Below are 27951 nucleotides of genomic sequence, written 5' to 3' on the forward strand. Positions count from 1 at the left end.
AAGAGAATTTGAGAAACAAATTTCATGAAATAACCTCTTTGAATGCCATATTTCAAATGTTGACGGGAGGCAAAGAAGAAAAAGTGCAAGAAACTTTCAAAATCCCATACGGTCTTGCTTATATTAACAATTAAATAAAAAAATAGTTTTTTTTAACTGAAAGTAAAAAGCGACATTAAAACTTAAAACGAACAGAAATTATTCTGTATATGAAAGGTGCTGTCCCCTCCTCAAGGCCCCGCTCTTTACGCTAAAATTTGTAGTGTTTTCAGAAGTAGAGTTAAGAAAAAAGTCAAACTTTAGCGTAAAGAGCAGGGTGTTGAGGAGGGGTCAACCCCTTTCATACATGGAATAACTTCTGTTCATTTTAAGTTTTAGTATCGCTCCTTGCTTTCAGTTAAAACAAACTTGTTTCTTTATTTAATTTCTGAACATTTGTTGAATTAAAACAGGTTTTGAATTTGGCTCACCATGCATGAATAACTAAGATGAAATTTGCATATTAATTTTACTTTTTTAAAAACTAATAATAACCTTATAATAACCTAAGTTTGATTTTTGTTTCAGCTATTTAAGATTGATTTCTGAATCACAAAAGCTTTTTAATTAGAATAATAACCTCTTTTAAAGGTTGAAAAAGACTTTAGCGTAAGAGTGAATTATTGAGGAGAGGCAAGCCCCCTTATATACGTAACATTCTCTGTTTGTTTTAAGTTTTAATGTTGCTCCTTACTTTCAGTTTAAAAAACTAGTTTTTTTTATGTAATTTCTAATTGTTTTTTAAAATAATGCTGGGATATCCTGCGCCCCCTTCATGAAAAGTCTCTTCCCCATGACAAATTCCTCTATGGAAAGATCCTCCCAGGTAACCGCCTCCCCCAGCCTCCCCCCACCAGGAAAAATACCCCTGAAAACGTCTGTATACTTCCCAATAGCCAATACTATATGTAAACAATGGGAAAAGCTCATAGGTAGCAGCACATCCCCCAGGGACTGTTGGGGATTAAGTTGTTTTCAAAGATATAGTTATTAGATTTTTCTACTATGCTGAACAAAACAGCTATTTCAAAATTGTGATCTGGTGACTTTGGGAAAAAATGAGCGTTATTGAGCTCATTTTAATTTCCATTCAAATGAGCCCTCTCGTGACATTCTAGGATCTCTTTGTTGATACCATCACCCTTTGAGAAAAAAAACAAATAAACAGACATTCGTAATCTTTCTTTTGGACTAAAATAGAAAATTCCACAGTTTTGCAGATAGGAGCTTGAAAACTCTACAGTAGGGTTATCTGATACGCTGAATATGATGGTGTGATTTTCATTAAGATTCTATGAATTTTAGATGGCGTTTCCTCCTTTTTTCGAAAATAAGGCAAATTTTCTCAAGATACTTTAATTCGAATGGGTAAAACTAAACTTAATGAAACTTATATATTTAAAATCAGCATAAAAATGCAATTATTTTGATGTATGTATTTGTATCAATTTTTTTTTTTTAGATTTTTAATTATTATTGAGCCGTGTTGCTCCTTATTTATAGTTCGTTACCACGAACTGTTTGATAATACGTTTATGGCTATTAGGAACGCAACAAGTCCGCCGTTGTACAAAATAGTGTCTTGTTTACCAAGTCCAGAATTAGAGCAGACTTTAGTCACAAATGACTCAGTAAAGAGTCAGAACAGATTCACAAACAGTCTCAAAGAAATATAGAGTACATAATACGAATATATAGAGGGATCACTGCTAAAGAATCATGTAACTGACATGCATAATTTTATTACGGATCCTGGGCCCAAGTACTTTATTGTAATGAAAGCTGGCTGTAACAACAAGGCGATAAAAGTATGGCATGATAAATGAAAAAGGAATAATAAATAAATGTGTTGGGGAATGAAGCCTCCGATATATTATTGTGAAGAACAGCTATATTAGAAACGGATATGTTTTAATTGAGAACACTTTTTTATGTGTTTCTTTTTTTCAAAGTTCAAATAAATTGACAGAAATTGTGACAAGTGATGTGGGACCCCTCCTAAAATCTGGCTACAGCTATAGCCCCAGTCAGCCCCCCTAAACGACGCCCCTAAAGCACAGCACATGCCATAACAATGTTAAAGCACAAGCAAAGCTATTATAATATAATATCAAACACTACAATATATACATCTGATGTATGGATAAATCAAGCATTAAAATTGCTCTTCACATAATTAATTTCAAACACCTTCAGGTTGCTAAAACTCAGTCTGATTTTTAAAATAATACTTTTTACTACGCTTGTCTTTGGGAGTCATCAACTGTTTCCATAGCTAAAAACAAGTCAACGGTCACTTTTGAGTTTTTTGTAGCACAGTAAGGTCTTTTGAACGAAAGCTGATATTCAAAGCCAAAATTTCTGGAAAGCTTGGAGATTGTGCATAAGGCTAGTGTTATTATTTTGGGCTTATTTGTGTCCGTGTGGCACTGGGTATGACAACTGCAGTTTTACAGTGAGCAACAAATTTTAAACAGATGCAAAGACTCAACAAGCCTAAAAGCCCGATACAATATAAAAACATATTTTCTGAGGTAAAGTAGGAGCAGGCCTATATGAAGAAGTGACCATTTTCAAACCCCATTACAAATTTAAACATGTGTAGATCTTTTGTAACAGGTATAAGAGTAGGCTTAGCCTAACTGTGTTTCTGTTGGAGATTGGGGTAATTATGGAGCAGTTTAAACTGCTGACCTAGGAATGAGGTGAAAATACCACTCAATGATTTTTGTGTGCTTTTTCTGAATACAGTAATTGATATGAGACATCCACCATATGGCTAATATGGGAGTAAAGTTCATTTGTGATGCAAATGGATGTTAGCCTATATTTTGATTGAGGAATGCAATTCTAGGTTATATATTTGCACATTAGGAGGGTGGGGTATATATTCTGTAAATATATAGCCTAGGTTCTAAGAAATTCATGAATTTCTTAGAAAAACTGGAAAAACAAGGAAAGAAGTGAAGATAAAGGTTCTTCCCCTGCAAAATGCGTTAACTAGGATTATTTTGCATATTATGGAGTAAGAATTATTTTCTTAATATATTTCCTTATGTCAAGCTAAACGCCTAGGCTTAAAATACTGGTTGGTCAGTTGGCTAATTCAAAGATTTGTATATAGCCTATTTACACTGTCAAATTAGCCATCTGGTGGTATCCCATTGATATGCTCTCATATTCAATTTTAAGCCTATTAGAAGATCCTCAAAGATGATACCTTTTTCTCTTAGGCTATTTTTAGCTATATAATAGGGTTAGGAACAACAATTCTTACTTCATCATGTGCCTAATAATTATAGCTAATACATTCCAACTACAATTCAATAATGCTTTACCACCACCCACTCTTCATGTGCAAATATACAGCTCAAATTATATATTTCCCATGTGTTGTCTGGTTTTCAATTTTGTCATGGTTGATTCAGTTTAGAGGTAAACCAGTTTAAACAAGCCTGAAGCTAACATAGGCATATAAGCAGTATCTAAAACAAGAGGAAAAGGCACCATCTTTGGTAAATTTTTGCAGATCATATTATTGACTTACAAATAAAGTAAACATACCACTCAATGCCTTTTCTTATGCTCGTTCCAAACATAGTAATCATGTTTGTTGGAAATAAATTTTACCCCCACTCCTATGTATACCAATTAAGGGTATATATTTGCACATTAGGGGAAAGAGTAAATTTTATTTATGATGTAAATGAGAGGTAAGTTTAAACTTTACCCCCCACCCCCTAATGTGCAAATATATACCCTGAATTGGTATACATAGGGGTGGGGGTAAAATTCATTTCCAACAAAAATGATTATTATATTTGAAAAGAGCATAATAATGGCATTGAGTTGTATGTTTACTTTATTTGTAAGTCAATAATATGAACTGTGAAAAATTTACCTCATCTTTGAGGGACATCTACCACATGGCTAATATGGGAGTAAAGTTCATTTGTGATTAAAATGGATGTTATATTTAGATTGAGGATGCAATTCTAGTTATATATTTACACACTAGGGGGGTGGGGGTATATATTCTGTGACTATATAGTCTCTAAGAAATTCATGAATTTCTTAGAAAAACAAGCAAAGAGGTGAAGATAAAGGCTCTCCCTCTGCAAAATGTGTTAACTAGGATTATTCTACATATTATGGAGTAAGAATTTTTTTCTTAATATGTTTCCTTTTGTCCAGCTGGACTCCTAGGCCTAAAATACTGGTTGGCCAGTTGGCTAATTTAAAGATTTGTATATATATATACACTTTCAAATTAGCCATCTGGTGGTATCCCATCTTTGAGTGTCTATAAAGGGCTTGAAATCAAACTTGGATCCTATAAGAAAAACAATTATTATGTTAAGAATGAGCACAAAAAAGGCATTGACTGATATGTTTATCCTACTCCAAGATCAGTAATTTAAACTGTTCCATGTTTACCAATTTGGGCTCTTTATTTACACATAAAGGGAGAGAGGGTGCTGGTTAAGTATATTAGGTTAAGCTGGTTAAGTTAAGTAGAGCTACAGTTGAATATACTAATTACAGTTATTCTTCATATGATGGAGTAAGAACTACTACTACTAAGAACTCACCGCAGCACCAAGCTGCCTGAGGCCAACACAGCAATACACGCTCCTCCTCCACCCCAATCTATTCAAAGCCTCCCTTTTTACACCCGCCCACGAAGTTCCCATTTCCTTTAAATCTTTCTTTATGACGTCCTCCCGCCCCAGACAAGGCCGACCTGCTTTCTGTTTAGCCCTAGACGGTTGGCCGAAAAGAACAATCTTTGGCAATCTGTCATCCTTCATCCGTACAACATGGAGTAAGAACTGCTGTTTCTAACCCTTTTATAAATCTAAAAAAAAGAGAAAAGGGTGTTATACTTAAGGGTCTATATTTGGCTCACAATCAAATTTGCAAGTAAAGTGATTGTTGTATTCAGGAAAGTATAAAAAAGGCACTGCATGGTATCCCCAACTTGTTCCTAGGTCAGTAATTTAAACTGCTCCATATTTACCAAAATTGGCCTAAAAGTTAAACTCTATCTTTAAAATAAATAGAATCTGAGTGGACAAGTTTATTGGTTAAATTTTTTTCTGGTTTTTGATGTGCAGAGCATTGACAGGGAACAAGTCTTACTAGAAATATCTGATAGCTATCAATACATTTTTTTGTATTTAAGTTTGAGACCCAGGGTCTGAGAAGGTTGTCTGGTCTGGGTCTTGAGAAGATGTGCTGGTCCCTGTAATGCACTGGTATCCAGGACCATTGCTTTTCCTGGAACTAAAATAATCTCAATGATTCAAAGAACATGAAAATTGGAATGTTACAACATTAAAAAATAAGTATTGCATCAGCATTTTGACTGACAAATTCAGATGATTTGAACTAGACTTATTAGATGTTTAAGAAACTCATATCCCAGGGGTAGGAAGCATGAAATTAGGTGATATAGAATTTTTTTATTCAGGCAGGAAGGATAGGGCTCATGATGAATAAGGAAACTGCTAAGTCATTTTTAGGCTAGGAAGGTATTAATAATTGAAAACTAATAACTCACTTTATGGCTAAAAAGTTCAGGGTATCAGTTACAGTAGAATATGCTCCTGTAGAATCAACTGACAGAAAAACTAGTGACTCAGATGAACTTTACTTATAGTTACAGGAGCAAATAGACAGGGTCCCAGGTAGAAATATGGTGTTTCTATTAGGAGATTTTAACACTCAAGTTGGTAGAAACAGGGATAGATGGTATGCTAGCCTATGTAAAATTTAGTGTAGAAAAAGAAAACAGATGGCTACAGACTTGTAGTTTTGTTTGTATAACAATATAGTTATAACCAATATGGTGTTTGGTCATAAAATGACCCCTGTGTCAAACCTAGAATGCTTTGCAATTGTGCAAATATATGGAGATTTAAATTTAATGTTGAAAAGTGCAAGGTTCTACATTTTGGAAGAAATAACCAACAATGGCAATATTCAATACCTCAGATAGAGATTTGGGGGTTGTTGGGGATGAAGACCTCAAATTCAACTGCCACACCAAGCTGTAGTAGCAGGGGCTAACCAGACTCTTGGTATTATCAAGCCTGCAATTACTAGTAGAACCTCAGCAATAATGACAAAACTCTATAGAAGCCTTGTGAGACCTAGATTAGAGTATGGAATGTGTGTCACCACACCAACTAATAAAGCAGACCGGTTGGCTCTTGAATCTGGCCAGATATGTGCAACTAAATGCATAAAGGGTCTCAAGGGCAAAAAGTATGGAGGCTGACTGCAGAGCCTGAAGCTACCAACTCTGACATGCCATTGACACAGAGGCAATATGATAATGACCTATAAGCTGCTCCAGTCTGACAACAAAGGTATGTTTGAACCTACCCAATCATCAAGTACCAGATGTTGTTCAGCAAATCTGTTCTGCAAGTATGCCAAGAGAAGAAAAAGAAACAGTTTTTCCTACAATCAAATCATAAATCAGAAAAACCATGGCTCACTCAATGGGATGCAGCAGATGTCCTGCAGCCCCATCATTATTAACTGTTGTGCACTGGATCTATCCATATCACCATCAAGTGTGATTTAAGGTAATAAGTTAACATGGTATTCATATGATGGTATGATAGCAAACATTATTGATTATTTTATTATAAACCTAAGACTGCCTGGATCAATACAAGATACTAAGGTCTATAGAAGTGCTGTTATTCATGTTAAAAGTAAAGATCACCATCTAGTAGTGTCTAGGGTTAAGTTAAAGCTTAAATTTTGGAATGGTAACTACCTCCTGGGAAGTTATGAAGTTGGTAGACTCCAGGATGAGAACTTGAGAGAAATTTCCCAGGAACAGCTGAATACTAAATTGAAGAGTTTAAAATTTGACAAGTGAAAGATAGGTAGAATAATTTTAGAAAAAAAATTTGTGAAGTTGTTTATGGTGCCTTAGGGAAGAAAGTTAGGAACACAGCTAGGAATATTAGTGAAAAAGCCATATGTTTAATAGAGAGGAAAAGGGGCTTGTACAAGAATTATCTGAGTGATAGATCATATGAAAACAAAAGAAAGGGAAGAAAACATTAAAATATGAACTATGGAGTTGTGAAGTGGAGGCCATGGATAAAATTGCCAAGGATATGGAAGATGCAGCTAGACAGTATAATAGTAAAGTATTGTACTGGCATGTTAATAAATTGAGAAGGGATAATCAACCTAGACTTGTCCCAATTAAAGATAGGAATGGGGCTACAATTAGTGATAAGGAAAGAGTTAAAGAGAAATGGGTTAAAGAGAGACTGTTCTAAACCAAGATAGAGTTGCAAGAAAAGATATAGAGGAGCATGAAAAAGTTTGTGATACCTTGCATGTGAAGGAAGTCTGTTTTGTGCAGAAGAATTAGCAACAATACTAAAAGGATTAAACAGTAGTAAGGCTCCAGGTGCTTATAGTGTGGTAAAGAAGTTTCTTAAATATGGTGACTCTGAGGCTGGAAATAAGCTACTGAAGATTATTAATATGATTTTTGAAAAAGGGAAGTAGCCTACCTAGCAGTTTTAGGAAAACCTTTATTAAACCACTGTATAAGAATGAGTGTGGTAATTATCAAGGTATTATCCTGGTCTCTGTAGGTAATAAATTACTTAGTAACAGGATACTTTTTAGACTGAGAGATGCTGTAGGCAAAGTTTTAAAAGAAGAACAGTACAGTTATAGAAAAGGTATAAGATGTGTTGACTAAATTTTCACTCCTAGGTTAATAATTGAGAAGTGCCTGAGTTATCAAACACCTTTGGTCCTCAGTTTTATATATTATGAGCAAACTCTTGATTCTGTTGGAAGAAGAGCTTTAATGAAGGTCTTATCTTTGTAGTGTATACCAGAAAATTACATTAATGTGAATGACTATGTATGGTAATAATACTGCTGCAGTTAAGGTAGGAAATGAGGTTAGCAGCTGGTTTTGTACTAAATCAGGAGTTAAGCAGGGTTGTGTTCTATGCCCCTTTAAATGGATCATTTTGATGGACTTTGCCTTAAGGAGCAAAGGAAAGGCAATGGGGGACCATGGAATCAAATGGGGAGGAAAAACTCTCCTGGACTTAGATTATGCTGATGATTTAAGCATCATAGATGAAATAGTGAGCAAAATGAATCAACTTTTAGAGGTTTTGCAAGTTAAGGGTGCTAGAATAGTTTTGAAAATCAATGTTAAGAAGACTAAGTCATTAAGGCTAGGAATAAGAAAAGATGAAAAGGTGATATTGGATAATGAAAAGATTGATCAGGTGGACAGCTTTACTTACCTTGGTATTACTATTAGTAAATATGGTTAGAGCAGTGAAGATGTTAAAAGTAGAATAGCCAAGGCTCAGAGTATTTTTTCACAGTAAAAAAAAAAAAGTTTTGAAGAATAGGAAGATAAGTCTGCATACCAAGACTAGAATATTGGAAGCTACAGTGATGATAGTGGTCAAATATGGTTCTGAAGCATGGGTGCTCCAAAAAGAGGATGAAGATTGGCTAGATGTTTTCAGAGAAATCACCTACAGATTGCTCTGGGTAACCAGCTGACTGTATTTCAAACAGTAGACTGTACAAAAGTGTGATTCAATCCTGCCTTTCAGGGTTATAATGAGAGAAAGGTTGATATGGCTAGGTCATATTCTGCAGATGAAGGATTACAGATTCCCAAAAATTGTCCTTTCTGGCCAACCATTTAGGGCTAAATAAAAAGCAGGTTGTCCACTGTTTGGGTGGGAGGATGTCATAAAGAAAGAGTAAAAGGAAATAGAAACTGCCTGGGAGGGTGTAAAGAGGGAGGCTTTGAATAGATTGGGATGGAGGAGGAGCGTGCATAGCTGGGTTGGCCTCATGCAGCTTGGTGCTCCAGTGAGTTCTTAGTAGTAGTAGTCTGGTCTATTTTGTTCATAGGGTAAACTACATTCAAACCATCTGTGTTTCTTGTGCTTGCTTGGCTTTAGATTTTAGTACCAACACCCTGTTTTAGTATTCATGAGAACATATTGCCTATAGAGGGCATGTAATCTTGTACAAGAGACAAGGAAAGAAAATATGTTTTATTTATATGTTTTTTATATATTTCATCCCAGTTTTGTTTTTAACACAATTGAGCACTATGATCATTTTATTTTGATTGTTTATCTAATAGTTTTTTATTATTTAATGAAACTAATAATCAAATATAAAACTACCTTGCAATATTTCTTAAATGTTATAATAGGAAAGAAGAGACATGGAGTTAGTTTTGCACTAAAATTGAAAGTTTTACCATTTTATTTAAGAAACAGTCTTTAATTACAGTTTAAAAGCACTAGCACTGATTACACTGAATTAACCTAGCTTTGTTAATTAATTTGAGAATTTACTGTTTTTACTCTAATTGTATTTTTGCTCATGAATGCAATTCAAAAAATTACACAGATACTTGCCAGCTATTGAGTAAAACAGTCAAAATGCAGCTATTCACAAAGGTTGAACTGCAAGTATCTCCAAAAACAAAGAACCATTCAAAAAAACTCAAGGCCAACTTAAAAGTGAAGAGTTTGGTTAGAGAAGTGAAGATTTCAGCTCCTGGGCACTTCCAACCATGAATATGTTTTTAGAGTAGATTTATCTGGTTTTTATTGTTTCTTGTGTATAATTTTTACTGACATTCAGGAACAGTAGATGATGAAGATAAGGGTTAGGTAAGGGGCTGCAAAATGGTTTCCATTAAACGATTGATAATTTTTTTTTTTCTGTTGGCTATAGAGTAGGCTAGAGTGTGGCAATGTAAGCTAGTTTACCTGTGAGAAAAATATTATTTTGACTTTAAATAAAGAAAATAGGCCAGGTTTGGATAGCTGTCTAGATTATGAGCTTTAGTAAATGTCTAGATTACAGACTTCTCTTATTGAAGTGTGACAGCCCAAATATAGTAATTGCTTATGGGGAAATTCCATTTTGAGCCCTTAAAGTGGCCCCAAAAGGTAGCTTGCTACCTTATCATATAGTTTTAGACTATGATGCAAGGTTAAAAAATTAGTTAAAAACTAATTAGATATAAATATTAGCTTTTAAATAAGCCCCTAAACAACTCTCTATGAGCTGTTACTCTCTATATCCAGTGGCCTGCTAGCAACAAAGCAAAAAAAGTAGGAAACACAATTGCTACCCATTCAAAAACGTGTTTTTTTCTTGTTGTTCAACGTGTGGGGCTGTAACCTTTTTATAACTTAAGGTTTCAGGCTCTTTTTTTTTAATTCCTGTAAATTTGCTTTCAAAATGACATGTTACCATTACCATCAGTTACCAATCTAGAACTAGCCTAGCTACAAACAAAAATTTTATTTTATTATATTTTATTTTTACAATTTTTTTTTATTTTGGCTACTAAGGGATATTTTCAGCCCCTTGAAAAAATGATCAGACTTGGCTAGTTGGGATTGGATTCTTACAAACCTGGAAAACTTTGTTTTTTTTTAACATTTAAATGTAATAAAATTCTAATTTAGGGGCTTTTGCTATCTTGGAAGGTAGTTGAGTTAAGTAAATGAAACTTTTAGGAATGAACCCAAGGCTGAACATTTATCCTAAAAGGTTTTGCTAAGCTACTGTGTCTACCCTTTTCTTATGTCTAGGGTTTAGAAAACTGCTTGAGTGAAAGGTTCTGATTTCTGCCAAAAAGGGTTTTGCCTTAATTTTGAGTTTTTAATCTATTTTTCATTTGCTTTGGTTTTTGAAAGTGCAATTCCTGTTTCTTTTTTTGTAGAATTTTAAGCTGTATGTTCCCCCCCCCCATAAATTTAAATGTTTTCCCCCATAAGCTTTTTGAGAATATTCCTTTTCCAGATTTTACTTATATCAAAAAGATGGTCAGTGCTTGTTGTAGATTTATATTGGAAAGCAGCATAAAAAATGGATAGAGTGGTGATAAACTTCAAATCTTTGGCCGTCTTATTATTTGTATTGTTAGCATGTAATAAACATGTAATTAGTAATAGCAAAAACCACAGACCAAACACTGTTAAATAGAACACTGTTAAATGACTGATGATTATTTAGTTGTTAGGTCCCTGTATTTTGGCTAGGGTAACCCAGATTTGAATCTTAGGTAATGTAATTTTTTTCATTTGGTATTTATGTTCTAGTTCTCCACTGTAAGTCAAGGGAAGTAGAGAAGAGACTCCACGCAGAAATTGATTATGCTTTTTGTTTAAGATGGGGAGGGGGAGATGTAATTATCCTCTACATGATTTTTGAACATGGTTGGAATAATTTGTGAAGCTGCTGAAGGTATCTTAGGGAAGAAAGCTAGGAGTGCAGCTAAGAATATTAATGAAAAAGCTTTATATTTAATAGAAAAGAGAAAGGACTTGTACAAGAATTATCCGAGTTATAGATCATATGAAAACAAAAGGAATGTAAAGAAAGTGGAGAAAGCATTAAAATCTGAATTAGGGAGGTGTGAAGTGGAGGCCATAGATAAAATTGCCTAGGACCTGGAAGATGCAGCTACATCTTAAATTTGTATTATGTCCTTGAGGTTTCTAATGTCTGTACATGTATATCATATATGATAATATATCATAAGTAGTTAAATTATTTATCAAATCCTCAAAACTGGCAAGGATGATATACCATTGAAAATTTATAGATACATTTAATTAAAACCTATATTTAATCCCCTATTTTAACGAAAACAAATTTTGATTTCAATAGTTTCTTCACTTAAGATGGAAAAATATGTTGTTATAAGATTTATTGTGTATTTTTTTAAACTGTAAAGTAACACAAAAATTAATTTTTATCACAAATTTTTCTGATAAAAGTAAAGAGTAAGTTAAAAGAAACAAAATTTACTGCTTTGCACCTCATGCAACATTTTTTTTCTAAACTGTTTGAAATAGCCTACATAGGCTTGGGACATTTTCTTGTAATGGCAGAATTCTCAAAGAAACTAGCACCTTAAACTGAGCTTGTAGAAGTTTTTCAAGAATTGAAATCACATGAGGGCTGTTCTTTTACACTTTTGTTTTTAAGTGTTCTTTGTTTACAGATGTAAGATCTTAGCACAAAGAAGACTAAAAGAATGGCCCTATAGTTAAATTTATTGATTTCATGGCTATTTAAAGACTGTTGGTAGCTGTATAAATTAGACTTTTATTTTCTGTAGGCTCCTTAGGGATTTTTGCTCCTAGGGATATTTTGTTGCATTGATTTTGTTAGTTTTGTAAAGCCCTAGTTTCTCAACTACAAGATTTTACAGTTCAAATAAACCAGTTTATTTGAAATTGTTTTTCAAAAACATCTTGCATAAACTAAAAGTAGTAAATTTTTGTTCCTTTCAAGTTTCAACTTTGTTCTTTTTTCATCAGAATTTTTTTTTCTAATAATGCTGGGAAAGGGCTTTATCTCTACTGAAGCCTTAGACAAGTTGAGATTGATAATAATAATGATAATATAATGCAAAACAAATAGGCCACAGGGCCTCTACAAAAATCTTTTAAATTGAAAAAGTTATAGGCACTTTCACTGTAGTATTCGTCCAGTTTCTGCTTGAACGAGTTTAATGAGTTGGCATTGATGACTTCAAAGGGGAGCTTGTTCCAGTGCTTTGTTACTCGGTTCTTGAACGCACAACGGCCGATGTCCTTTTGGAACCTCTCCTCTTGAAGCTTGAGGTTGTGACCACGAAGGTTCGTGTGGCTGAAGCTGAGATCATTGGTAGCCTAGATGTTTTCGTAGGCGTCTTAGCAAGGCTTGTATACCTCAATGAGGTCTCCTTGGTGCAGTTGATTAGCTAGTGAAGGAAGTTTGAGCTTGTGGAGCCTATCTTCTTAAGGTAAGTTTCTCAAAGTCGGACAGAACTTTGTTATTCGTCTTTAAGTTTGAAATAAATTACAGTAAATTAAATTGCGCAAAGGAGGATGCTATGTGAAATGAAATGAATTTTGGCGCGATCCGCGCTGATAGATTGTGAGCGTTTATGAAATGTTTTTTTTTGATATAAGATTACCGAGGAGAACACCTTCCGTAAGCAGAGATTTTATCTTGTAATAGTTTTACTCAAGCGAGGGCGGGATAGGGGTTTGAGTTAGCCCCCTTCCATTTCCCTAGCGCATAGTACCAAGTTAATATTTATATGCTATTATTATTAATTGATAAATGGCTGCCGTGACTTCTGAAAAGTTGTACAAGACAGGGTGCAAAGTTTGCAAAGAGAGCCTCAGCCTCGCAACCAGAGGAACAGTTATTTGCAACACATCTGCTGGGGGTTGTGGTCGCCTCTGCCATAACCGCTGTGAATATATATCAGTGCTCTGACTGCTGCGAGAAATTTTCTGATAAACCTGCTTCCCCGCAGATCCCGCCTCCTTCAGAGACTTGTTTATTCACCAGTTTTAAGTTTTTTCCAGCACTGTCTACAGTCAGGAATATATATCTGCGTCCGCCTCCTGTATATCTGCGTGTACAAACTTCTATTCTTATGATCATCTTGATCAAGCTAGAAGCCTCCTAACATCTCTAGTGAACCCCACGCATAAACTCCTTGCACGTCGCGGCCCTTCTGCTAAGCAAAGCCTGTCACAGGATATTTTAGACATCCTTGTTTCTGAAGATGCAACCCCTCGCTTGCCAAATCTGAAATTTGTTATGACTGCAAGTGATGCGATACCTGCGATAGATACGGATTAAAATGCTCACTTTAGCCGTGCCATTCAAACCTGGGACCGGCATCTTTTTAGCATAATTGATAAACTTGATTACGTCACAAGTAAGGTAGCAGAGACTCCTGCTTTGGGGAAAGAGTGTTGTGACGGAGTACAGAGCGAGGTTTTGAGCTGTATAAATAAAGAAAAACTCAATGATAAATCCTGGCCTCCGCTGAATAACGAGTCAGAAACAGTGGGTCTTGTAGTAGATTCACCACCACAAGATGGTATTGATCCCTTAAAGCGTGAAGCTTTTCTGAAACCGTTGGATGGAGCTGATGGTATAGTGTGGATTTCACTTTCTAAGGAATCAGGGTCCCAGCAACAGAAATGGGTCATTCATACGAAAAGAAAAAACGCCGAAAACTTGAAAGCCTGTTTGAATGAAAAGGTCGGTAAAACTGAGGTTCGCAAATCGAGAATTGTCGGTTTATTATCACGAGTGGACTTCCCGATCGATCCAGAGAGTGTGTGTGCTTCTAACCATGGTATCGAAGAGAACAGCGCATCGGTGTTTCGAAATCATACCGTGTATACTTCCGTTCGGCGACGGCTAAGTCTCATTTTTTGCGTCATGGGATTCACATTGGCTACGAACATTTCCGGCTTACTGATTATAAGTTTTTACCGCGAATGTGCTACAAATGTGGGTCGCTAGAGCATATATCGTCAGGCTGCTCTAGTGTGGAACGTTGTCTCAAGTGTCTTGGTAGTGGACACTCTCATTCTAGGAACAACCCTTGCCAGAATGAACCTTGTTGCTTCCATTGTGGATCTCATGAGCATACTGAATTTAGCTTTCGCTGCAAACAGTTAACCGAAAAAGTTGCAAAGAATAAAAAATGATTAGTGCAAAGATTATATCTCTGAATCTGAATGGTTTTGGTGATAAACAACATGTATTGCAGTCTATGCTGCGCGATCTGGATATTTTGTGTCTGCATGAACATCATCTTCTGGACCACTCTACTAGTCTTCTTTCGAGCCTGTCGCAGCAGTTTAAGTGTTTTATATCTCCAGCTACACCTACAGGTGGACGCCCATCAGGAGGCGTTTGCATTTTTATTCGAGAGAATTTTCCAGTTTCCGTGTTTGCCGTTAATCGTTATTTTGTTGCTGTTCGAATCCCAGGGATTATTGTTTTTTCGTGCTATTTACCAACAAATTATCATACTATTGATTCGGATTTTGATTTCAATTTTGTATGTTTAGAATTATCGCGATGTGTGACGAAAGTTCCATCAGATTTCCAGTGGCTTATTTGCGGGGATTTTAACTGCAACATTGCTATCTCTGATGTCCGCTCCTCCGCTCTTTTATCTTTGTTTTCGGTTTTTACTATAGTTTCAAAAGATGCGGATTTTACGCATGTCCATAATTCTGGTTCTTGCTCTAATCTAGACCATGTGCTGGTCTCAGATGCAGCGTTATTACCACAACCTGTTCATGTTGGGTTGGATATGCCTATTAGTGACCATTTTTACCTTTCTTTTCATTTAAATATTCAAATTCCATCTTTTAAAATTATCCATCGTTCTAGTCAAATTGTACATAAAATGATCTGGGATCGGGAAAAATTTTTCAAATATCATGAAGAATCAGATGCACTTTTTGCTAAAATAATTGTAAATTATTCTAAGGATGTTGATCAAATTGATATTGATCTATTTTACCTTGAAATTGTTCATAGTTTAAAATTCGGGGCTAATAAAGCATTTAGAACTGATTCTTTCCGTCGTGGATCTCGTGTTTTTGGTTGGAATCTTCACCCGATTTTAAAGCAAAGCCGAAAGAATGCTTCTCAAGCTTGTTACCTTTGGAATTGCGCGGGAAAACCGCGATCTGGACCATTTTATGATGGTATGAAATTAACTAAACGTGTTTTTCGGGCTGAGTTGCGTTGGCATAATGAAAATATAAAAGATGAAATTGGTTCAAGGATTACTAGTGATGGGTGTTTGGTTAATTCTAGACGTCGTAATAATAATTGTTCACCAGATTCTAATAGTTCTCTGAAACTAGATGATTGGATAACTCATTATAATCAAGTTTTTTCATCCTTTGATGCGGCAGTTGAATCACGGCTTGACTCTTTATTATCGGAAGAAATTTCAAAGCCCCGCCCAAATAGTAAAATATCTGTTTCTGTTGATGATGTAACGGTAGCAATTAAAGCTCTAAAAAGTAAGCATTCTTTTGATTATGATGGTATACATTCAAACCATATAAAATGGGCATCCCCCAAAGCAGTCCTTCTTCTCGCTTCTCGTTTTACTACTATTCTTTCTTCTGGAGTTCTTCCAAGTTTTTCTCGTGCTACCATTTCACCCCTTTCAGAAAAGGGAGGGAATACGAATCGATGTTGTGATTACAGGCCGATTACTGTTTCATGCCAGATTAGCAAAGTTTTTGAGTTAGTTTTATTAAAGTATCTGGAGTCTTGTAACCAAGGCCTGAATCAAATTGGGTTCCGTAAGTGGCTAAGAATGGATGTTGCTCATACCCTCCTTTCAAGAATAATATCCTTTTGTAAGCAATGGGATAGAGTTTATACACTTGCGTTAGATTTTGCGGCGGCGTATGATTCAATTATCCATTCTTGGGCTATGACTGCGCTTCTGAAGAATAATATCCCACTACCAGTAGTTTTGGTTTTAAAAAAGTAGTGTGGCTCCTCTCGTATTCGTATTAAGTGGAAGAATCAGTTTAGTGATTATAATGTTAAGTTATGTAGGGGGCTAAGACAAGGAAGCATTATTTCTCCTTTGATTTTCAATATTACTGTTTCGGGGCTATTTGATCAAATTCGGTTGACTTTTATTTATGGTAAAGGTTATGTTCTGTCGTGGATTGATTACGCAGATGATTTAATCCTTTTGAGTCGATCGCTTCAGTCACTTCAACAAAATGTAGATTTTTTAGCAAAGGTTTCTAGTGAGCATGGACTTCGTTTTCGCCCTGAAAAGTGTCAGTTTTTAATTCTTGGTCCTAAGGCTAATGATCTCGTTAATTCAGAAATTTCTGTTCGTATTTATGATAGTATTTTAAAACCTTTGGAATCTTTTTTATATCTTGGTGTGCCTTATGGACCAACTTTAGCTCTATGCCGTGCTTCTATTTCTAAAGCAGTTAAAAGTAGAATAGCTTCTAGTTTCGGGGCAGTAATTTGTCTTCGCGATCTTCTTTCTCGAATCGGTATATAATACTGTCGCTTTGCCTCAAATTTTACTTTTTTCCTCGTTTCTCCCGTTTTTTAGAATTAGTAATATTGCGCATGTAAAAATCACATTTTTTAATTTTGCTAAGTTCCTTTGCCACTTTTCTAAATCTGAATTAATTACTTTTTTAATGAATGTATATAAAGTAAAAAACCCTGTTGATGTTTTGGAGAAAAAGCAAAAGAATTTTTTATCCAAATTAAATGTTTTTTCTCATAATTTATATAGAGCTGCGCACGAAGCTTAATTTATTTTATTTGATTTAATTTTTGAACGAAATGTTAATTTGTGAAGTGTTAATTTATTATCTATTGAATGAAGTGTTAATTTGTGTGGTAATTTTGATTGAAGGCCTTTGCGTATTTGTTGTTATATAGTTTAAAATAATTTTATGGCCTGTTGATTAGCGGTTATTATTTTTATTTATTTCTTTTGTACTCTTCGTATTCGGAGGAAATAAAAAGTTTGAATTGAATTGAATTAGTTGTAAAAGGGACGTGTAGTGCAATGAACATATTCAAGGATTGGCCGTACTAAAGCTTTTGTAGAGAAGGCAAAGGGTCTTATCATTTCCAAAAGTGAAGTTGCGCCTTAAAACTCCTGCAACACAATTTGCTTTCCCAATAATGCTGTTGTAGTGGGTCTGGAAGTCAAGGTTGCTGTCAATGACAACTCCCAAGTCATGCTCCTCCTGGCATGACGTGATCGGTAAGACTCCTAGTCTGTATTCATAGTGAATAGTAGGTTTCCCTATTGTTAGCTTGTGGCTTTTGTCGATATTGATTTCAGCCAGTTGGACATCCAACTATTGAGCTTGTCAAGGTCCTCTTGCAGAGATTGTGCATTGGTAGCTGTTTTGATTAAAATTAATCTCTGAGACTAGGAGGGTAAGTAATTGTATCTCAGACCTCTCTGCATTGCCTACATGCAACTGCATTGCACTGCATGCAAAGTGGGGAGCATTGGTAAAATTTATGTGACTGCATTTTATACAGCATGCAATTTACAATCATACAGTCCAAATTTGCCACTAAATTATTTGCCAAACATAGTTAAATTGAAATGTGTTGTTATTTGCTAAAAATACTAGGAATTTAATTTAATTTGCACTTAAAATGGACATTGAGAGGGAAATGTAATTGTTTTTTTCTGATTCATTTCTTTGGGTTACTGCATGATTTTGACTGAATATTAAAGACAGAAGTGTCCCTGTAGTGACTATCTATCTTACTATTTTAAAGTCTTAATATGAAAATAGAGTATTTTCTTGAATTATGGTCAGTGGTGTCAACTTTATGAAAATAGGGGGGGGGGATCTGTTTTGAAATATAAAGAGGGGGTAATTTTGTAATTTTTTTTCACAAAAAAAATATCCAAAAGAGATATTTCACAATGAATATACCTAAAAAAGATTATTTTTCAAAACCAACGGGGGGGAAGGGGGAATAACAAATCTAGGGGCAGGGGGTAAAAAAAATATAGCGAAATGTATATCCCCTCCTTTCCAATTGACACCACTGACTGTACATGAAGATGTAAAAAAAAAAAAGAAACAGGACAGTGTATACTGTTTCCATGCTTAAAAAAGAGTGAATTTGTGAAAATCTAGACTGAACAAGATGTATATTTCAGAAATCTAGGGAAGGAGGGGGTTGGCAAATTTGTCTGTTTCCTACTTTTCCTGTGAAAAAATATATATGCATTTTTTCAATGAAAATAACCCCTAAAAAGAATTTTTGGAAATCTAAGGGGCAAATGCCCTCCTCCAAATCGACGCCACCACATGGTAAAAACTTTTCTGGTTTATAATTACCGCTTCTAATATCTCAGATTAGTTTGAAGCATGATATTTACATGCTGTTAAACAGGTTAGGATCCTGTATCGTGACTGGGGTAGCCTAGATTTAAATCCTGGTTGAGGCAATTTTTACAATAGGTACTTGCTTTTTAGCACTCTACTGTAAGTGAAGGAAAAATAGAGAAGATTTTTTAGTGCTATCAGGCAAAAATTGATTAGGGTAAAGGTACCAATGATTCGACAGTTTTTTGTAAAAAACCAGTTTTTCTACTCTAGAAGTCTTAATTTAAAGACTTTCGGTTTGAAAAGGGTTTCAGTATGTAGGAAAAACATCTAGGAATCTAATTGTTTGATGAGAAGTTTGAAGTTTTGTCTGAAAAGGGTACAAAACTCCAATTTTCCGAAATTAGAGCATTTTCACTAACAAATTCGACACAACAAAAAAGTTACCTGTTTTTGACACAAGTCGGAACCCAATTTGACACCGGTTTTGGGTGTCGAACCGATGGTTCGACAGTTTTTGAAAAAAAAAACAGTTTTTCTACTCTAGAAGTCTTAATTTAAAGACTTTCGGTTTGAAAAGGGTTTCAGTATGTAGGAAAAACATCTTGGAATCTAACTGTTTGATGAGAAGTTTGAAGTTTTGTCTGGAAAGGGTACAAAACTCCAATTTTCCGATATTAGAGCATTTTCACCTACAATTTATACTACTACTACTAACAACTCATCGCAGCACCAAGCCGCCTGAGGCCAACACAGCTACGCACGCTCCTCCTCCACCCCAATCTATTCAAAGCGTCCCTTTTTACACCCGCCCACGAAGTTCCCATTTCCTTTTAATTTTTCTCTATGACGTCCTCCCACCCCAGTCGGGGACGACCTGCCTTCCGTTTAACCCTAGATGGTTGGCCGAAAAGAACAATCTTCGGCAATCTGTCATCCTTCATTCGCACAACATGCCCTAACCACCTCAACCTTTCTTTCATTATAGACCTAGAAAGCGTTATTGAACCACATTTTTCGTATAGCCTATTGTTTGAAATACGGTCAGTCAACCGGGTACCCAGAACAATCCTTAGGCAATTTCTCTGGGAAACATCAAGCAAATCTTCATCTGCTTTTTGGAGCGTCCATGCTTCAGAGCCATATTTGACCACTGTCATCACTGTAGCTTCTAATATTCTAATCTTGGCTTGCAGACTTATCTTCTTTTCTTCCAGACTTTTTTAACTGTGAAAAAACACCCTGAGCCTTGGCTTTTCTACTTTTAACATCTTTACTGCTCTCACCATCCTTACTAATAATACTACCAAGGTAAGTGAAGCTGCCCACCTCATCAATCTTTTCATTACCCAACGTCACCTTTTCATCTTCACTTATTCCTAGCCTTAGTGACTTAGTCTTCCTAACATTAATTTTCAAACCAATACTAGCACCCTGAACTCGCAAAACCTCTAAGACTTCATTCATTTTGCTCACACTTTCATCTAGGATGCTTAAATAATCAGCATAATCTAAGTCCAGGATACTTTTTCCTCCCAATTTGATTCCATGATCTCCCATTGCCTTTCCTGTGCTCCTTAAGACAAAGTCAATCAAAATAATCCATATAAATGGGGAAAGAACACAACCTTGCTTAACTCCTGATTTAAAGCTAAATTAACTAATAACCTCATTTCCTACCTAAACCGCTGCAGTGTTATTCTCTTAAATAACACTAATTAATTTATGTATTTGTCTCGTATAACATACAAGGATAAAACCTTTACTAAAGCACTTCTATGGACAGAATCGAACGCTTGCTCATAATCTATAAAACTGAGGACCAAAGGTGTTTGAAAACTTAGGCACTTCTCAATTATTAGCCTAAGAGTGAAAATTTGGTCAACACATCCTCTACCTTTTCTAAAACCGCACTGCTCTTCTCTTAAAACTTTGTCTAAGGCATCTCTCAGTATAAAAAGTATCATATTACTAAGCAATTTGCTACATACAGAGACAAGACTAATGCCTCGATAATTACAACACTCACTTTTATCCCACTTCTTATACAGTGGCTTAATTAAGGTTTTCCTAAAATAGTTAGGTACTTCCCCTTTTTCAAAAATCATATTCATAATTTTCAATAACTTATTTCTAACCTCAGAGCCCCCATATTTAAGAAACTCATTTACCACCCTATCAGCACCTGGAGTCTTATTATTCTTTAATCCTTATAGTACTGTTGCTAATTCCTCCTCACAAAACAAATCTTCCTTCATATCCAAGGTATCGCAAACTTTTTCATTTTCCTCTATATTTTTTCCTGCAACTCTATCTTGGTTAAGCAAGTTCTCAAAATGTTCGGCCCATCTCGCTTTAGCTTTTTCCTTGTCGCTAATTGCCACCCCATTCCTATCTTTAACTGGGACAAGTCCGGATTGACTACTACCTCTCAATTTTTTAACGTGCCAGTACAATATTTTACTATTATGCCGTCTAGCTGCATCTTCTAAATCCTCGGCAATATTATCCATGGCTTCCCCTTCACTCCTTCTTAGCTCATATTCCAATGCTTTCTCCACTTTCTTTACATTCCTTTTGTTTTCATGCGATCTATCACTCAGATAATTCTTGTACAAGTCCTTTCTCCTTTCTATTAAACCTAAAGCTTTTTCACTAATATTCTTAGCTGCAGTTCTAGCTTTCTTCCCTGATACACCTTCCGCAACTTCACAAATTATTTTTCTAAAAATATTCCAACCATCTTCCATATTATCAAATTTTAAAATATCAAGTTTAGTATTCAACTGTTAATGGAAAGTTTCTCTCAAATTCTCATCCTGGAGTCTACTAACATCATAACTTCCCGGGAGATAATTACCCTTCCGATATTTCAGCTTTAAATTAACCCTTGACACCACTAGATGGTGATCTTTACTTTTAACATCAATTTCAGTACTCCTATATACCCTAGTATCTTGTATTGATCCTGCCAGTCTTCGGTTTACTATAACATAATCAATAAGGTTTGCTGTCTTACCATCACGTGAAAACCATGTTAGCTTATGAGCCATTTTATGACCAAACACCGTATTGGTTATAACTAGATTGTTATACCTACAAAATTGCAAAAGTCTGTATCCATTACTGTTTTCTTTTCCTACACCAAATTTACCTAGGCTGGGATACCATCTATCCCTATTTCTACCAACCTGGGTGTTAAAATCTCCGAGTAATAACATCATATTTCTACCTGGGACCTTGTCTATTTGGTCCTGTAACTAAGTAAAATTCATCTGAGTCACTAGTGTCTCCGTCAGTCGGCTCTACAGGGGTGTATACTACTATAACTGATACCCTGAACTTTTTAGTCATAAAATGAGCAATTAGAATTCTAGTATTAATACCTTCCCAGCCTAAACAAGACTTAGCAGCTTCCTTATTCATCATGAGCCCTACTCCCTGCCTATGTACCCCATCCTTCCTGCCTGAGTAAACAAATTCTATGTCACCTAATTTCCTGCTTCCTACCCCTGGGATATGAGTCGACACAACAAAAAAGTTAACTGTTTTCACCGCATGTTGAAACCCAATTTGACACCCGTCTAAATATTTTAGTAATACTTGTGAGCAGAGTCTGATGTATTTGACACATATATTCTTGTTTCTCTGTTTTTCTTATACTTCATTTAGTGTATAAAAGTATAAAAGTCTATACAAAAAGTACAGGTAATAAAACTAACAAAATAGGTACAACAAATTTTAATGTACATTATCAAATACAAATAGTATTTAGTATAACAAATTTAGTGTAAAAAAATTGTTTCACTAGCATTTCGGAAGGGATAGGGTCTAGGAAAAGGTGAGTGGATTTCAAGAAATTTCAGAAGTTTATTTGATTTAGTGGATTTTATTTTCATATGCAGATTCTTAGTTTTGTCCAAAACATAGGCCTACGCGTCATTTCGTATAAGATTTTGTATTTGATAAAATTTGTATTTTTCATTCGGATGAAGGATAAATAAGGGTATAATGTAAAAAATCGGGGGGGGGGGGCAAAATCAGGTCTGGGGGCCACGGGCCCCCCCCCCCTGCCCCATAGCAATTTATGCCCCTGCATGGTATGAGGCCAAGCAACAGTTCCTCAGATGATGGAAAAATCCAGTGTCTGTAAGTAAAACTTCAAAGTTTAAAAAAAAACCTTTTGTTTAAATGTTCTTTCATCTGAAATATTATTAGAAATAATAATCCTCCAAATCTCTCGTTGCGCAGAAAGCACCCGTAAATTCGACAGCTATGGTGCCTACGGTTTCGTCAGTGGATCCTGGAATTTCGACACCTATTATTCCTCATCTGTTTTACATGTTCAGTGAAGTTTCGACAAAGTCGCCTATATTTCGACAGGGCCTGTTGCTGTCTGTCCAAAATTTCGAGAACGCTACTACAAGATATTCTCCAAAGAAATAAATCCCTTGATAGAAGCCGATATTTACGCTTGAATGCGGCTGAAGGAACATTTTTAGTCTGCCTGGTATTCCACTACATTGAACAAGAATTTTCGACACTTGGAACGTAGTTTCGACAATGCAATTTCCGTCGCCATTTTCATTTAATTTTATCAAGAAAAAGTTAATTTGGCTACATTTCAGAGAAGAGCAGATGTATCTCGACACATTGGCGCTTATCCCAACTTTTTCTTGCAATAAATAACCGAGTAATGACAGTTTGAACATTACATACCTGAAAAATTGTCGGGAGCTTCTTTCCTGTCAAAAACAGGAAACTGACCAAATTGAATGTTCTTTTCATATCTGGTTGTACCGGATATAGTGTCCACGTTTTGCACTAACGAAATATAACGACGGCTCCAAGAGATGGCGCTCTAAGTCACGGCTAAGTAGAGCTATCCCGTTTTGAAGGAAAATTTCGACATTGGTTCCAGAATTGCACTGTCGAATCATCGGTGCCTTTACCCTATGCTTGTTGTTCAAGGTGGAAGGGGGATGCAATTTTCAACTGATTACTTCTCCTAAAATTTTAAAGGCCAAGGAGCAAAAATAATGAAAATATACTTTCTTATGAGAACTTCCAAACTGCTCACTGCATTTCAGCATAAAAATTATAACAATAGTCACGCTAATTTCCATAATTATATTAAACCACACATCTTTAATGCTTATAATGTCCTTGAGGTTTCAAAAATCTGTACTTACATATCATATAGGATAATATCAGAGGCAACGCTATAGTGTTTCCTATAGTAAAGGCCACACAGCTCCAATGTTTTATTATTAGTTTTTTTTTCCAGGGGCACTATATGGATGGGGTCGTCGTATAAACTTCAAATCGGGCTCATTCAATTGGATATCGAGAGTTCTAGTGCCCTTTTTAGGATTCAAAAGTGATCGGAGGGCAACTAGCCAAACACCCTTTTTCCCCAAGTATGTCAGAAAAAAATTTTACGTAGCTTTTTGTTAAAAATAGTTCAAAGATCATATAACAAAAATTCCGGGGTCACCACAAGTCCCTAGGGCCCGGGGGAAGGCATTGCAAGTTATGCCCTGGGGGCAAATATGGTTCTTATAGAAAAGATGCTCGTAAAAACTTCAGAAGGGGCTCATTTGATTGGAAATTGAAAGTTCTAGTTCACCATTTTAGAGACAAAAAGAGAATGGAGGGCAATTATCCCCCCCCCCCCTCACGCCCTTCTTCCCCAATTGCATCAGATAAAAATTTTGAGATAGCAATTTTGTTGAAAATAATTCAAAGTTCAGATAATAAAACTCTGATATCAACATAACCCCCCCCCCCCAGGGACTGGGGGCAGGCGTTATAAGTTATGCCCTGGGGGCTTATAAGGCACTTATTTTGTTAAAAATAGCTAAAAGGTTATATAACAAAAACTTTAGTGTTGACAAAACCCCCTGAGCCCGGGGGAGGCGTTGAAAGTTATGCCCTGGGAGCATATATGGTTATTTTGGAAGGGATGCTTGTATATACTTCAGAGACGGCTAATTTGTTTGGAAAGTGATAGTTCTTGTTTACTTTTTAGAGTCAAAAGAGATTGGAGGGCAACTAGCCCCTCCCCCCACGCCGTTTTTTCCCAAATGCATCGGGTAACAATTTTTAGATAGCTATTTTGTTAAAAATGGTTAAAAGGTCAGATAACTAGAACTCTGGTGTCGACACAACCCCCCAGGGCCCGGGGTACAGGCGTTGTAAGTTATGTCCTGGGGGCATGTTTAGTTCTTACAGAAGGGATGCTTGTATAAACTTCAGAGAGAGCTCATTTGATTGGAAATTGAAAGTTCTTGTTCACTTTTTATGAACTAAAGAAATCTAAGGGCCACTACCCCCTCCCCACGCCCTTTGCCCTTGAACCCATCCGATAAGAACGGTCAGATAACAAAATTTTTGTGTGGCAACACAACCCCTCAGGACCTAGGGGCAGGCATTGCAAATTATGCTCTGGGGGTGTATATGGTTCATATGGAAGTGATGCTTGTGTAAACATCAGAGAGGGCTCATTTGAGTAAAAAGTGAAAGTTCTAATTCACTTTAATTACTTCACAAAAAGCGAAGTATTTAAAATAATTATGCCTCGTGGGTTGGCAAAATTTCCCACTGCCCCCAGGGTAGTTATGCAAACTGTCCGTTGTTCATATATAAGGTTCTTAACAAAGGGGTAATTGAATAGACTGTGGAAAAGGCTCATCCGTTTAAATCAAAAGTTCTAGCTCCGTTTTTAAAAGTCAAGAATAATTGGACAGTAAGCACCCCCCCCCGCCATTTTTTCTAAATGCTTCCGATCAAAATTTTGAGTTAGCCATTTTGTTTAAAATCGTCCAAATGTCAAAAAGCTACGGTTCTGGGTTTCAATCCCTCAGCCCTGGGGAAGAGGGCTGTAAGTTATACTAGCAGCCCATCATTAACATATAAAGCTTCTATTGAAAGCGTGGTCGTATAATTTAGGAGGAAGATCATTCAACTGGGAATCGAAATTTATTCTGCCCCTTTCAGAATCGAAATTGATCGAAAAGTAACCAGCCCCCCCCCCCCCTGTGCCTTTTTTCCTCCTGATGGATCTTATCCAAATTTTGAAATAGCCCAGTTGTTCAAAATAATCTAAAATTCAAATTACTATAACTTAAGGGTTGAGAAATCCTCCATAGCCCCCGGGGGCAAAGATTGTAACTTATTTAAGTTGCCTGTCTTTAAATATAAGGTTTTTGTCGTGGTCAGGTGGTCGGTCGTATTAACTTTGGAGGGGGCTCATTTGATCGGAAATTGAGACTTCTAGTTCTTTCTTAAGAGTCAAAAGTAATCAATAGGCAACTAGCCAAAGCTCTATTTTTTCAAATGGCATCCAGTCAAAATTTTGAGATTGCCATTTTGTTCAAAAAAGTTCAAAGGCCAAACAACTATGCTTCCAGTGTTGAATCCACCCCTGCCCCTAACCCCAGGGAAATTGCTCTGAGTTATGGAACTTGCTTATTGTTACTTTGACACTTTGTTTACTTCAATACTTGGATTTAGGGATTTAAGTGGCAACTTCGATTTACGATGCAAGGGCTGTAAGTTATGCAAGTTGTGTATTGTTACTTTGATACCTTGTTTACTTTGATGCTTTCTTTACTTTGTTATTTTTTTTTACTTTGAAATTATTACTTCGACACTAGTTTTGATACTTTGATGAACATTTGATATTGAAAAAAAGTTTGATTTTGAGATAAGGAATTTTTAAGACTTTTTGCAATCAAAACAAACAAAAATTAATTAAAAAAAAACTTTCCGTAAAAAGAAGTTTTTCAAAGAAAAGTAAAGGCCATTTTAAACTTAAGTTGAGAAGATACAAATACCTGTTAAAATTCAAACCCAAAACGACCAGAAATTACTATTAAAGGATAAATGAAACCCTGTGTCGTAATATTAGTACAAAATAAGCGTAATATTAAGTACAAAAGAAAATATTTGTAATATAATTCGTTTTCAGTAAAGCGCCAATTATGCAGTAGGATTTAGACTTTTTTTTCAGTGATAGAAAGAGGCAATACCCAAACTCTTGTTTGTAGTTATTTTTGTTCATTTCAAGCTTGATTTGCATATTTAATTTAAGTTTCACTCATTTTAAGATTTATTTATTCATTTACATTAGTATCTATTGCATGTTTGTTTGCATTGATTCTTTATTTAATTTCTGTTCGTTTTGAGTTTCATTTATACTTCAAAAGCAAAATATTTTTTTTCGTTTTAAGTATGATTTGCATATTCAATTTAATCATTACTTGCTTTAAGATTTCTTCATTCATTTACATTATTACTTGTTGTATTTTTTTTGCTATGATTGTTTATTTAGTTTCTGGTCGTTTTGGGTTTGAATTTTATCAGGTATTTGAATTTGCTCAACTTACGTTTAAAATGGCCTTTACTTTTCTTTTAAAAACTTCTTTTACAGAATTTTTTAAAAATTAATTTCATAAGTAGCTAAATTATTACATACAAATCCTCAAAAATGGCAAGGGTGATTTACCCAGGGAAAGTTCAAGATACTTCTAAAGTACAATCTAAATTTAATTCCCTATTTTAACAAAAACTAATGTTGATTTCAATAGCCTAGTTTCTTCACTTAAGTTGGGAAAAAATATTTTTATAAGGTTTATTTTGTATATTTCTAAAAACTGCAAAGCAACACAAAAGTTAATTTTAAACACAAAATTTCTATGATAAAAGTAAAGAGTAAAGGTAAAACAAACAAAAATTCCTACTTTTCAGTTCATGCAACATATTTTTGAAAACCTGTTTGAAATAAATAGACTTGTGATCCTTTCCTGGATTTGTAGAATTCTCAAACTTGCATCTTACTGAAAACTGAGCCTGTTTTAAGTTTTTCAAGAATTAAAATCACATAGTCAAATCTATTCATTTCATGGCTGTTTAAAGACTGTTGGTAGTTGTATAAGTTAGTCTTTTATTTTCTGTTGGTTTGCTAAAGTAAATAACAGAGTCAAACTCAAAACGAGCAGAAATTAATATGAGTAGAATTTAAAACCCCTATGCTTTCTAAAAGCCAGAATATAATTTGTACTTTACTGAAAAACTTCTTTTAATTGTTTTCATTTTTGTAACTTTAAGAAATCAAAAATTAATTAATATTTTAAGGAATAAATATCAACATATGTATATTAAACTGACA

General features: G+C 35.3%; 1 protein-coding gene across 4 annotated transcripts in view; it reads left to right on the top strand.

The window, feature by feature from the left end:
- Positions 1-2488: 2488 nt before the first annotated feature.
- Positions 2489-27951, top strand: part of LOC148943039 (nitric oxide-associated protein 1-like) — a 113855-nt gene continuing 88392 nt past the window's right edge. For 2 of the 4 annotated variants that reach the window (XM_089102004.1, XM_089102001.1), the window contains exon 1: positions 2489-2573. The gene's annotated coding sequence lies outside the window, so the exon portion shown is untranslated. Of the gene's footprint in view, positions 2574-12585; positions 12890-24066; positions 24200-27951 lie in introns of those variants that run through there. The other 2 variants (XM_089102002.1, XM_089102003.1) reach the window with 2 other exon arrangements.

The sequence above is a fragment of the Artemia sp. Qi Xiang Cuo genome, chromosome 16 (assembly GCF_049724085.1).
Source record: "Artemia sp. Qi Xiang Cuo chromosome 16, ASM4972408v1, whole genome shotgun sequence".
NCBI lineage: Eukaryota > Metazoa > Arthropoda > Branchiopoda > Anostraca > Artemiidae > Artemia > Artemia sp. Qi Xiang Cuo.